Source organism: Phaseolus vulgaris, mitochondrion (assembly GCF_000499845.2).
Source record: "Phaseolus vulgaris mitochondrion, complete genome".
Classification (NCBI taxonomy): Eukaryota; Viridiplantae; Streptophyta; class Magnoliopsida; order Fabales; family Fabaceae; genus Phaseolus; species Phaseolus vulgaris.
In genome coordinates, this window is record NC_045135.1 from 226,900 (window position 1) to 235,681 (window position 8,782).

Sequence of the window (8,782 nt, forward strand, 5' to 3'; positions counted from 1 at the left end):
CAATATCAATATAAGGGGTCAGAGGCTAAGGCTTTAGATTTGTACAGTGGAGTCCATATTCCAGCTAACCGACGTGGCAGGAAGTGCTTTTCAAGCCCGAGTTGAACACCTTCAGGCGAGTTTTTCGAGGGGATTCCTTTCAAGAGATGAGTGCGGCATTTATAGTCTGAGTCCTTAGGACTGGCAGGATGGCGAGGAGATTCATCGGATCCAGTTCCTACAGCCAATGGACCGGTGCCGGTTGGGGTGGAAAAATGAGTCCTGCTTTTGTGTGACTGACGATTCATAAGAAGAAAAGATGCCAGGGGCTGATACTGACCAGAAAGCAGTAATGACTAGAGCGAAGGGCCGAAGACTCAAAATAATAGGTTCTTCAAGACCTAGTCTACAGAACAGAAGGATCTGATGAAGGAGAAGCATAAGGAAGGCTATGAAAGAAAGACTGTCGAGTCGAAGGGTAAGGCTTTCGAAAGTCAGGTTATGGAATAGAATTTGGTGAGGCTATTGTAGTTCATGGGCTTTCCATTGCGATTGATACGACTAATCGCTACTCTGATTATCGAAACAACCATTCTTCTCTTTTATGATATTCGATAACCCGAGGATCCTTTTCAGCTTGATTTGGAACGCAGTCGGACTATCAAATCCGACTTAGCCAAGCTCATCAAGCCCCTTATTCAGGAGGAATCCGACAAGTTTCCGAAGGGCATTCCATCTGCCGGGTCTTTTGTAGAACGACTCATCCACGATTTAGCTTCAGAAAAGGCAAACGGGGGGAATGGCCCCAGTCCCACAAAGCAAGAAGTGGATTGCCTTAACCGCTGGTTACAACTCGCTGTCAATTCTTTTCAAGGACAATGGACCATATAAGTTCGAGATCGAGGAGCGAGAGGATAGTTTTCCGGGAAAGAGACTCTTTCCTTTGATTGAGGGCCTTTTTCAAGTGTCTATTCCTGAGTGAGGTCGGGCTGTCAGGCTAGTACCCGCTTACTTGGAAGTTGCCTTTGCTGGTCTTCCCGATGGCTGGCCAAAATCAGAAGAGTTTCCTAGCCTCGAAGGGCTCTGGGCTGGCCTTCCTTCGGGTGTGGTTTTGAGGCCAGAGAGCCGATGCCAAAGTCGCCCTTTACGCGAGGGAACGCCAGACAGACTGACCTCTGCTAACTACGTTTTTTTATTTTATATAGACTGGAAGCTAGAGAGATACTATACTAAGGTATAGTGCCGCTACCAGAGAAGGCTGTTTCATGCTAGGCGTCCAGACCTACTACGCCCGAGCCGCATCCCCGGCACACTTGCTATATCCACTAAGGCTTCACATTCCCACTTCATCCTACCAACTATACCTTATATAAATATAAAGCCGTTCTATAACAATTCAAGACAACAAGAAAGCAAAATATTGGATCAGACCTTTTTTTATTTCCATTTCTTTTTCGGAACGGAACCTTATTTGCCTTCGCCTCAGTAGCCGCTTTTGCTTATGGTAAATCTGTATCCGCAGCTGTCTCCCCAGATACTACTTATGGTGGGTTTCAATAGATCTATTTTCCACCTACCTAGGTCCAAGGGGTATGCCGCTATATATGCTACACCGAAGTATGCTCCTAGGTAAGCGACTGCCTTTGGATCCGCCTCTCGAGCACGAGGGTCGTATTCATAAACAAAGGCTATCGATCATGAAGGTTTGCCTATGGCTCTGTATCTACCTCTGTCTGCTGGTGATAAGCTGCAGGATCAATGGCTTAAACTACTGCTTCTTCAACGCTTCTCCTGCGACTTGTTCTCCTTTCGTCCTTGCTCCTGCACGCACAGGTACAGTATCTAAACGCTCCTTCTGCTCTTGGGAAAGGGGGCCCAAGGCTCATCCTTATGCTTTCGGTTTTCGAGTGAAAAACAGAGTTGGGGAGACCTGTCAAGCTTTAGGATAGCTCTTTTCAAAATAGATTCTTGTAATAGAAGCTAAGCTTTTATACCGAATCGGGTTTGTTGATGGAATCATAGCCGGGCCGGAACTCTTGATCTATCCATAGAGGGTGAGAACTCAATCAGGAAGGACTGCTAGTCATCACCGAGGGTATGACCAAGGAACTGCTGCTGAGAGCGATATACTTTCCAACTGAGATGGAGAGGATGCGCTCCTACTCTCTTTCAATCGCCGATGCTAAAACAAAGAGGGCGTAGACCCTATGAAGAGGGGAGGTTGAGTCAGCAGCTAGTTTTGCCGGAAGGAATAGGAATAAACGATGCAATTCAATCTGTTGGAGGAAGGTAGAGCAATAGACGGAATGAGTCTTAGTTTCAATATCCCCTGGTTGAGTCGACTGTTCATGGCATGGTTTGGTGGGACCAAGAATTGCTCTTGTTCCCGTCCCAATGCGACCATCGATAGCTTTCTCTATTGAAATGGAATCCCCGGTCTCTTTCTCAATTCATCGATCGACGGCCGCCCATGCTTCAACATCTAAGTTTTCACCAGAAAAAGCCAATTTATCTTATGGGGCAGAAAGATTCGATTAAGTTTAGGGAAAGGAAAGCAAACAAAGAAAGCCAATCGGAAATGATTTGATCACTACGCGAATCAAAAATCAAAGTCGGAGCGAGAATCACCTTAGGGCTAGGCCACCTGCCTTACTATCTATTGTCTCAGCAGGCCTTAGCCCGAAGACGACAGAGGCATAAAGGAAGGTTGCTGCAGAATAAGCGATGTTCTTGCTCTTCTTTCTCTTGGAAGAAGAATGGTGTTGAATCAGTTTCAAGTGGTGGGATCATATTCATATATAATAGTAGAATCCCGTCTCCTTAAATGAAAGGAGCGATCTCTCCCTCAAAGTAGAACGAGCATAATCGAAGACAGATGGTAGCGTATTCTAAGTAGTTGATCTCACGTGCTATCCGAAAGTATTCTTAGTCTTCGTCTGCTCTCAATGCCCGGAACAGGCTCTGAATGAAATATAAATCCCGTCAGTGAAGTCACTCTCGGAGTTGAAAACGACTAAGCTTTTTGCCTTGCGACTTGCCTCTCTCACTCAAGATAAGGTAAGGTGATCCCTTTATGTCTCCTTCTCAGTTAGGTCCAAGAAGTCCACTTCCCTTTCTCCGATCAATAAGCCCCCTGATCCCTTTCTTTGTCTTTCATCCTCCCTGAACAGAATAAGTAAGGCCCCGTTTTTTTCTAATAAAAAAAGAAAGGGCGAAGCGCCCGTTTGAAGTGGCGAAGGCCTATGATATAGTAAGAAAGAAAGTACGTTAAGGTTACGAAGTAAGGTCAGCTGGTTAAGGAAAGCTCAGGTTATGAAATCGCTGAGCCATTCATTCAATTCAGTAGTAGTGAGGCGTCGGTACGGAGCCTTCCACTGTGGACCGAGACTACGCAAAGGTAGAACACCATAGAAACTTCGCTGACTTTATAATATAATAAACCTTTATTTCGCTACGCTCAATAAGAACCCGGAATAGCGGAAATCGGTTCGTGTTCCGCTTCCAAACTAAGTCGTCTTTGCCCAAGTGTGAACTGCGGACGACTAGTGGTTCCATTCCTTCTGACTTTACTTCTGGGTCAACCCAACCCAAATGGGAAGAAGAGGGTCAGCCAAACAGCGGTCCACTTTGTACATTTGCTGAGGCAGACCAATCGGGCATTTTAGAAAAGGGAAGGGAACTTTTATCACCGAAGGAGGCAGTAGAAATGAAGGAGGCGGGAAGCTACCGCTTCTAGAATGCAAGCTTATCCTTTACTTTAGAGCGTACCGCTATTGAAAAAAAGGTTGATGGATGAAGTAATCGGAATGACAAATGATTACGGTTGCGGAAACCGGATAAAGTCGGGAACCTTTTGAATCAAAGTAGCGCCGAGTACTTCGACTACAGGGGGAGGGAAGCTTCGTAGACAGCTTCGCGTCCTCGCCGCTTCTTTCTGGCGACTAGCTTCTCAAGTGGGTGGCTTGGTAAGCAAGCAACCTTCAGCATAGGTAAAATCCCCCTCAATAATAGGCCGGAATGGTGGGGAAGGAGGCCCCCCCTACTTCAATGGAAAGGGGGGAATCGCCGTTTCACAGCCGCTCCTCTACAACTACCTTTCGCCCAACATGATCACGAACGAAGACAGAGAATTGCGTAGATAGAAGGACGAAACCAACCCACTTGTCCTGATCGGAACGAAAGAAAGAGAATGGTGGCCCCTTTCGCCCAGGGGGCATCGTCGGAGAACAATGTCGGGGACAGGGTGAGAACCTTCCGTTGGTTACGCCCTTTAAGTGTTGGTTCTTTCTTATCTATGGAGATAGATCCAGATAGAGATCTATATCTTTCTATCTATCGATAGATAGATAGATATATTGAGAAATGGATCTTGATCTGGTTTCAAGATCTATGAACAAGAGAGATCCCTAAAGATCCATTTTATAAAATAAATAGATTAATAGATAGGGCGGAGCCGGCTGAAGGAAGGGCGCGCGCCCCTGCAATCTTTCTAAAGCAAGAAGCGATAAACTTTACTTTGAGAAAGAAGCTCCTTAGCACAAGCACTTAGTAAGAAACCTACCTTTTGACAACCTTACTAATAGAAAGGGGAAAGCTCAAGCATGCGAAGAAAGCTCTTCGAGCTTCCCTTCTATATATTCTAGAAAGGTTTGTAGAAAGGGGCTTCTTCTAATATCCCAACAATCCATAAAGTAGGGGCTTCATTCAAAGCTAGCTTGTAGTTTAGGGCAGGTTTGGAACCCTAAACTACAAGCTAGCGTGCAAAGGCTTTCTAGGGGCTCGCTTCAAAAAGCGGAGCTTGCTTTCTACTAAACGAGCCTTCACTGCCCGCCCGGCCCCTATCTTTAATCTTAAGTAAAGTTCTTAAGTAAAGTGAAGTCAAATCAATGAAGTGAACAGCCCAACCTCTTTGTTTGAAGCTTTGCTTCCCCTAATTCCAAAAAACAATAAATAGACTTGCTACTACTATAGTTATAGTCTAGGAAAAAGCTTCTCTTTGATAGCGGTCATAGGGGGTTCATAAAGAATCTGATCGTAGATAGAGACTAAAACCTGGGGGTAGGGGCGGATGTAGCCAAGTGGATCAAGGCAGTGGATTGTGAATCCACCACGCGCGGGTTCAATCCCCGTCGTTCGCCCATCAATAAATGGACCATTTGTTACGGAGACACAAGACAAACCTAGAAATCATTTTTTATTCAAGGAATCTCGATTCAAACGCATCCAAGCAATTGGTACCCGATTGAAACATAGAAACCATTAGATTCGCGTCGCCTACTTGCTGAAAGCACAAATGGAATGGCTTATCATTCATTGTATGAAGTTTTTAAGACCTCACTAATCAGCCTTACACTTTTTTTTTAGTTCATAATGAATGAAATGAACCCCCGGATGAAGAGACATTATCCCCTCCCTATTACTAAACCATGGGGAGCCCCGACTAGTTTACCGGGCAAATTTAGTTGTCGTGACGATACCTTTCTTAGTGGAAGATCGGAAAAGACTTCTTAACGCACGAGACTGATCGGATCCGCCGTAGACACCCGAGAGACCTCCACAAGGCAGGCTAAAAGAGTAAGAGGACAACAAGCAAAGAGTTACGCTTTCTTTTATCTTCCCTTGAACTTGAACCTGGTATTCCCGCAAAAAACGAATTGAACCGGGTCTGGCTGAGCCCTTCTGTCCATCCATACAAAGAACCGATTCTTGTGCAAAGCGGTGTCGACTCTTTAACGACATCGTCCGCAAATCGAGATCTATTGGAGAGAGTCATCGAATCGTCCTTGATTCCTCGATTTCATTTCGCTAATCGTTTGGTAAAGGCTAGGAAAAGGTAAGCCCGTCATGAAATTCCTTGTCAGGAAGGGTTAGCCCCAAGCCAGCCTTATCTTCTCTTGGATATCCAAAAAGGCAACATTAAAGCGGTTTAACGAGAGGTTGCTTTCCTTGGTCTTATAGTTCGTGACCTATAGCCGGCAGATAGGGGCGGAGTTTGCTTGCTCTTCACTCAGGGGCTGCTCCTAAACATGCTCTTCTTCTTTCGGAAATGAGAACCTAGTTTGCCTCATCTCATAAGGGCGATTATCGCTATATAACGAACGAAATAATGTTAGGAAAGTTCTATAAAGGACGAGACTCAGAAGGACAAAGCTAGACTTCCCAAGGACGAGTTTACTTGCCTTACCTTATAGGGGGTAGGGAAGACCCCGAAAAAAAAGATCTGTCGAAGACTGTCAAACTAGACTTTCAATCTGCGTAAAAGAAGAAAGAGCTTGGCCCGTCCGTAAGCTCCCTCCATAAATAAAGTAAAAGAATCTTATCCGATCGGCCTGTCCGCTCATTCTCACATTTGACTAATAGGTTGATTGAAATGAAATGTCCCTTCCCTTCACTTAAGGCTTAGGACAGCGCATCTTTAAGGCTTTGAATCGCTTTCATCGGTAAAATGACATCCATATCCATGGACACCAAAGGCTTCCTAGCCGGAGAAAGTACAGTTCAGTCTACAGAGCCCTTAGAAGTTATATCGAAGCCGATCTTGCTAATCGCGAGCGAACCCCTCGTCTATAAAGGATAGGCAATTGAGAGAGAATAGGGAGCCCGGTTTTGATTGAATATCCTTTCCTGTGCTTGTCTTGTATTGAGGTATACCTCAGATATGAGTCAAAGTAGGTAACTGTTCGATGTAATTGAACTCGACCTACAGGTAGTAGACTGACTTAGTGCTTGTGCTAAGGAATAGGAATACGGTAAGGATGGGAAACTAAGGCAGCTAAGCCACTACACTAGTACGAAGGAGCAAGCTCCGGCCCCCGTTCTATCCACTAAGTAAAAAAATGATGGGTGGAATGGCGCGGCGCTGTAGGAACCGGTCGGATTCCAACCGACGAATAGAAGTCTTGCAGACTCATGCCTTAGCCACTTGGCTACGGTTCCCTATCAATTCCATGTCTTTCTCCCTTGTCCTACTTTGCTTCACAGGTGAGACCAGGAATAACAGATGCCGGAATGCTTTTGGGAGGAAGGGCACAAATAGGTGGAGATGGATTTTAAAAAAAACTCTCTCAAACTTGAGAATCTAATCTCAGAGTTCTCCCTACCTGAACCTTTTCCGTGGCGACAATATAAAGAAGCATTTAGGGATTTGTTGATGATCCATGAACAAAGTTGATCAAGCCTCTGAAACCGGACTCTTTCCTTCCCTCTCGATTCCATCCATAAAAGGAAAGTGCTATATACAGCAAGACCTACTTACTATATACAGAATATAACAAATAAATATGCTTCACACCCCCCTCCCCCTACAACTCAAGATGCCTCAAGGGATAACATCTGGAGTTTGGATACTCAGTATCGGAATCGCATAGTGGTGTGGGACTTCGTAAGAAGATCCGCGATCTGAAGCTCTGAGGAAATGTATGGCATTGAACCCTGTATAAAGTGATGGCGAACGAAGTGCCCTAAGTGAGTTAGGCTATTTCGATATGCTTTGTTCGCCTCATGAAACACATGATTGTGTGCTATTTGGATAACACTCTTGTTGTCACAAAAGATAATAAATAGTAGGCCCAGAAAAACTCCCATATTCATATTTTGAAGTAACCATCGCATAATAATAATATCCGATGTAGTATCAGCAAGAGCCCTTGACTCGGCTTCTGAAACAAGAGAACGGACCGACTCTAACTAATCCACTCCTAATAACAGGAAGGCTAAAGGCAGACCTCGTCCTACTAAAGTCAAGGGCTCTTTCTTTCTATTCCGAGTTGGCCTGCACCGGTCCTATCCTATTCGATTAGGAAACTGATGATTCTAGAGCAAGTGACATCCATATCAAATCCTCCAGAAGTTATGCTCAACAGGAAAGTCATTAAGAAGTGCCACAGCACTATTGCTATTGATCGGACATTCACAATTGCATTACCTGAATGGAATGGCAGCAGTCTTCTGAGTCCCAATCCCTGCGCATTCAAGAACAAGCCCATCTAGGAATCTCTAATCCCTTGGGTACGAACTAGCATTCGATTCTGTGTACGTGGTAAACTCTTGATCCTTTAAAGAGAAAGAGGGCATTCTCCGCATCAACAATTTCACATCCTTTCCTTGCCTGTATTCTTTTCTTATCCCTGAGTCTTTGATCAAGGAGTGGCTCACTGCCCAAAACTGCCATGGAATGGAGTCTTTTTGTAGGAGTCTTCGGATTTAGGAGTCAGCGTAGGTCGAAAGCTTTATTTTCTTCCTCAGTTGTCGAGGAGTCCGCCTTTAACGAAGAGGAATGAGCTCCCCTTAGCAGACCTGTTAGATAGGAGCCCTTTTCTCCCCCAAGAGCTGGTTTTTCTTGCTCACTCGGTAACTCGATTCGGGGAAGGTATCGGAGAAAGTATTGAGAACTTTCTATCTCCTCTTTTTCAGTAAGGGAATTTCCACTCTTTGAATCTGTAGCGCAACGAGGTCTCAACGAAAGGAGCTAAGGAGCGACTAAAAAAAAACCTCACTCGAGGAAAGGAGTAAGCTAGATTCAACAGTCAAGATGGATTTGATGAGTTTCTCCACTCTGGGCTGGGAATCTCTTTCCCCGTGCGAGAAGATAAGGTATTGATGTCTACTGAATGAACTTGGCTGATTGTGGGTCTGCGACTATAGCCTTTTCGGGGAAAGCAGGAATTGGGATTGCTTACGTATTTAGCTCTTTGTTTAGTTCCTGAGTCTTCCTACGACTTGGGGAAGCTGTTCGGATATGCTATTCTTGCCTTTGCCTTAACCGTTCGCGCGTCGATGATGTCCCTCTTTTTCTTTTTGTTCT

General features: G+C 44.9%; 2 non-coding genes across 2 annotated transcripts; one reads left to right on the plus strand and one right to left on the minus strand.

The window, feature by feature from the left end:
* Positions 1 to 5,043: 5,043 nt before the first annotated feature.
* Positions 5,044 to 5,117, plus strand: trnH. Its single transcript has one exon. It is a non-coding gene; the product is annotated as a tRNA-His (tRNA).
* Positions 5,118 to 6,842: 1,725 nt separating this feature from the next.
* On the minus strand, positions 6,843 to 6,915 carry trnC-2. The gene has a single exon. It is a non-coding gene; the product is annotated as a tRNA-Cys (tRNA).
* Between the last annotated feature and the right edge of the window lie 1,867 nt (positions 6,916 to 8,782).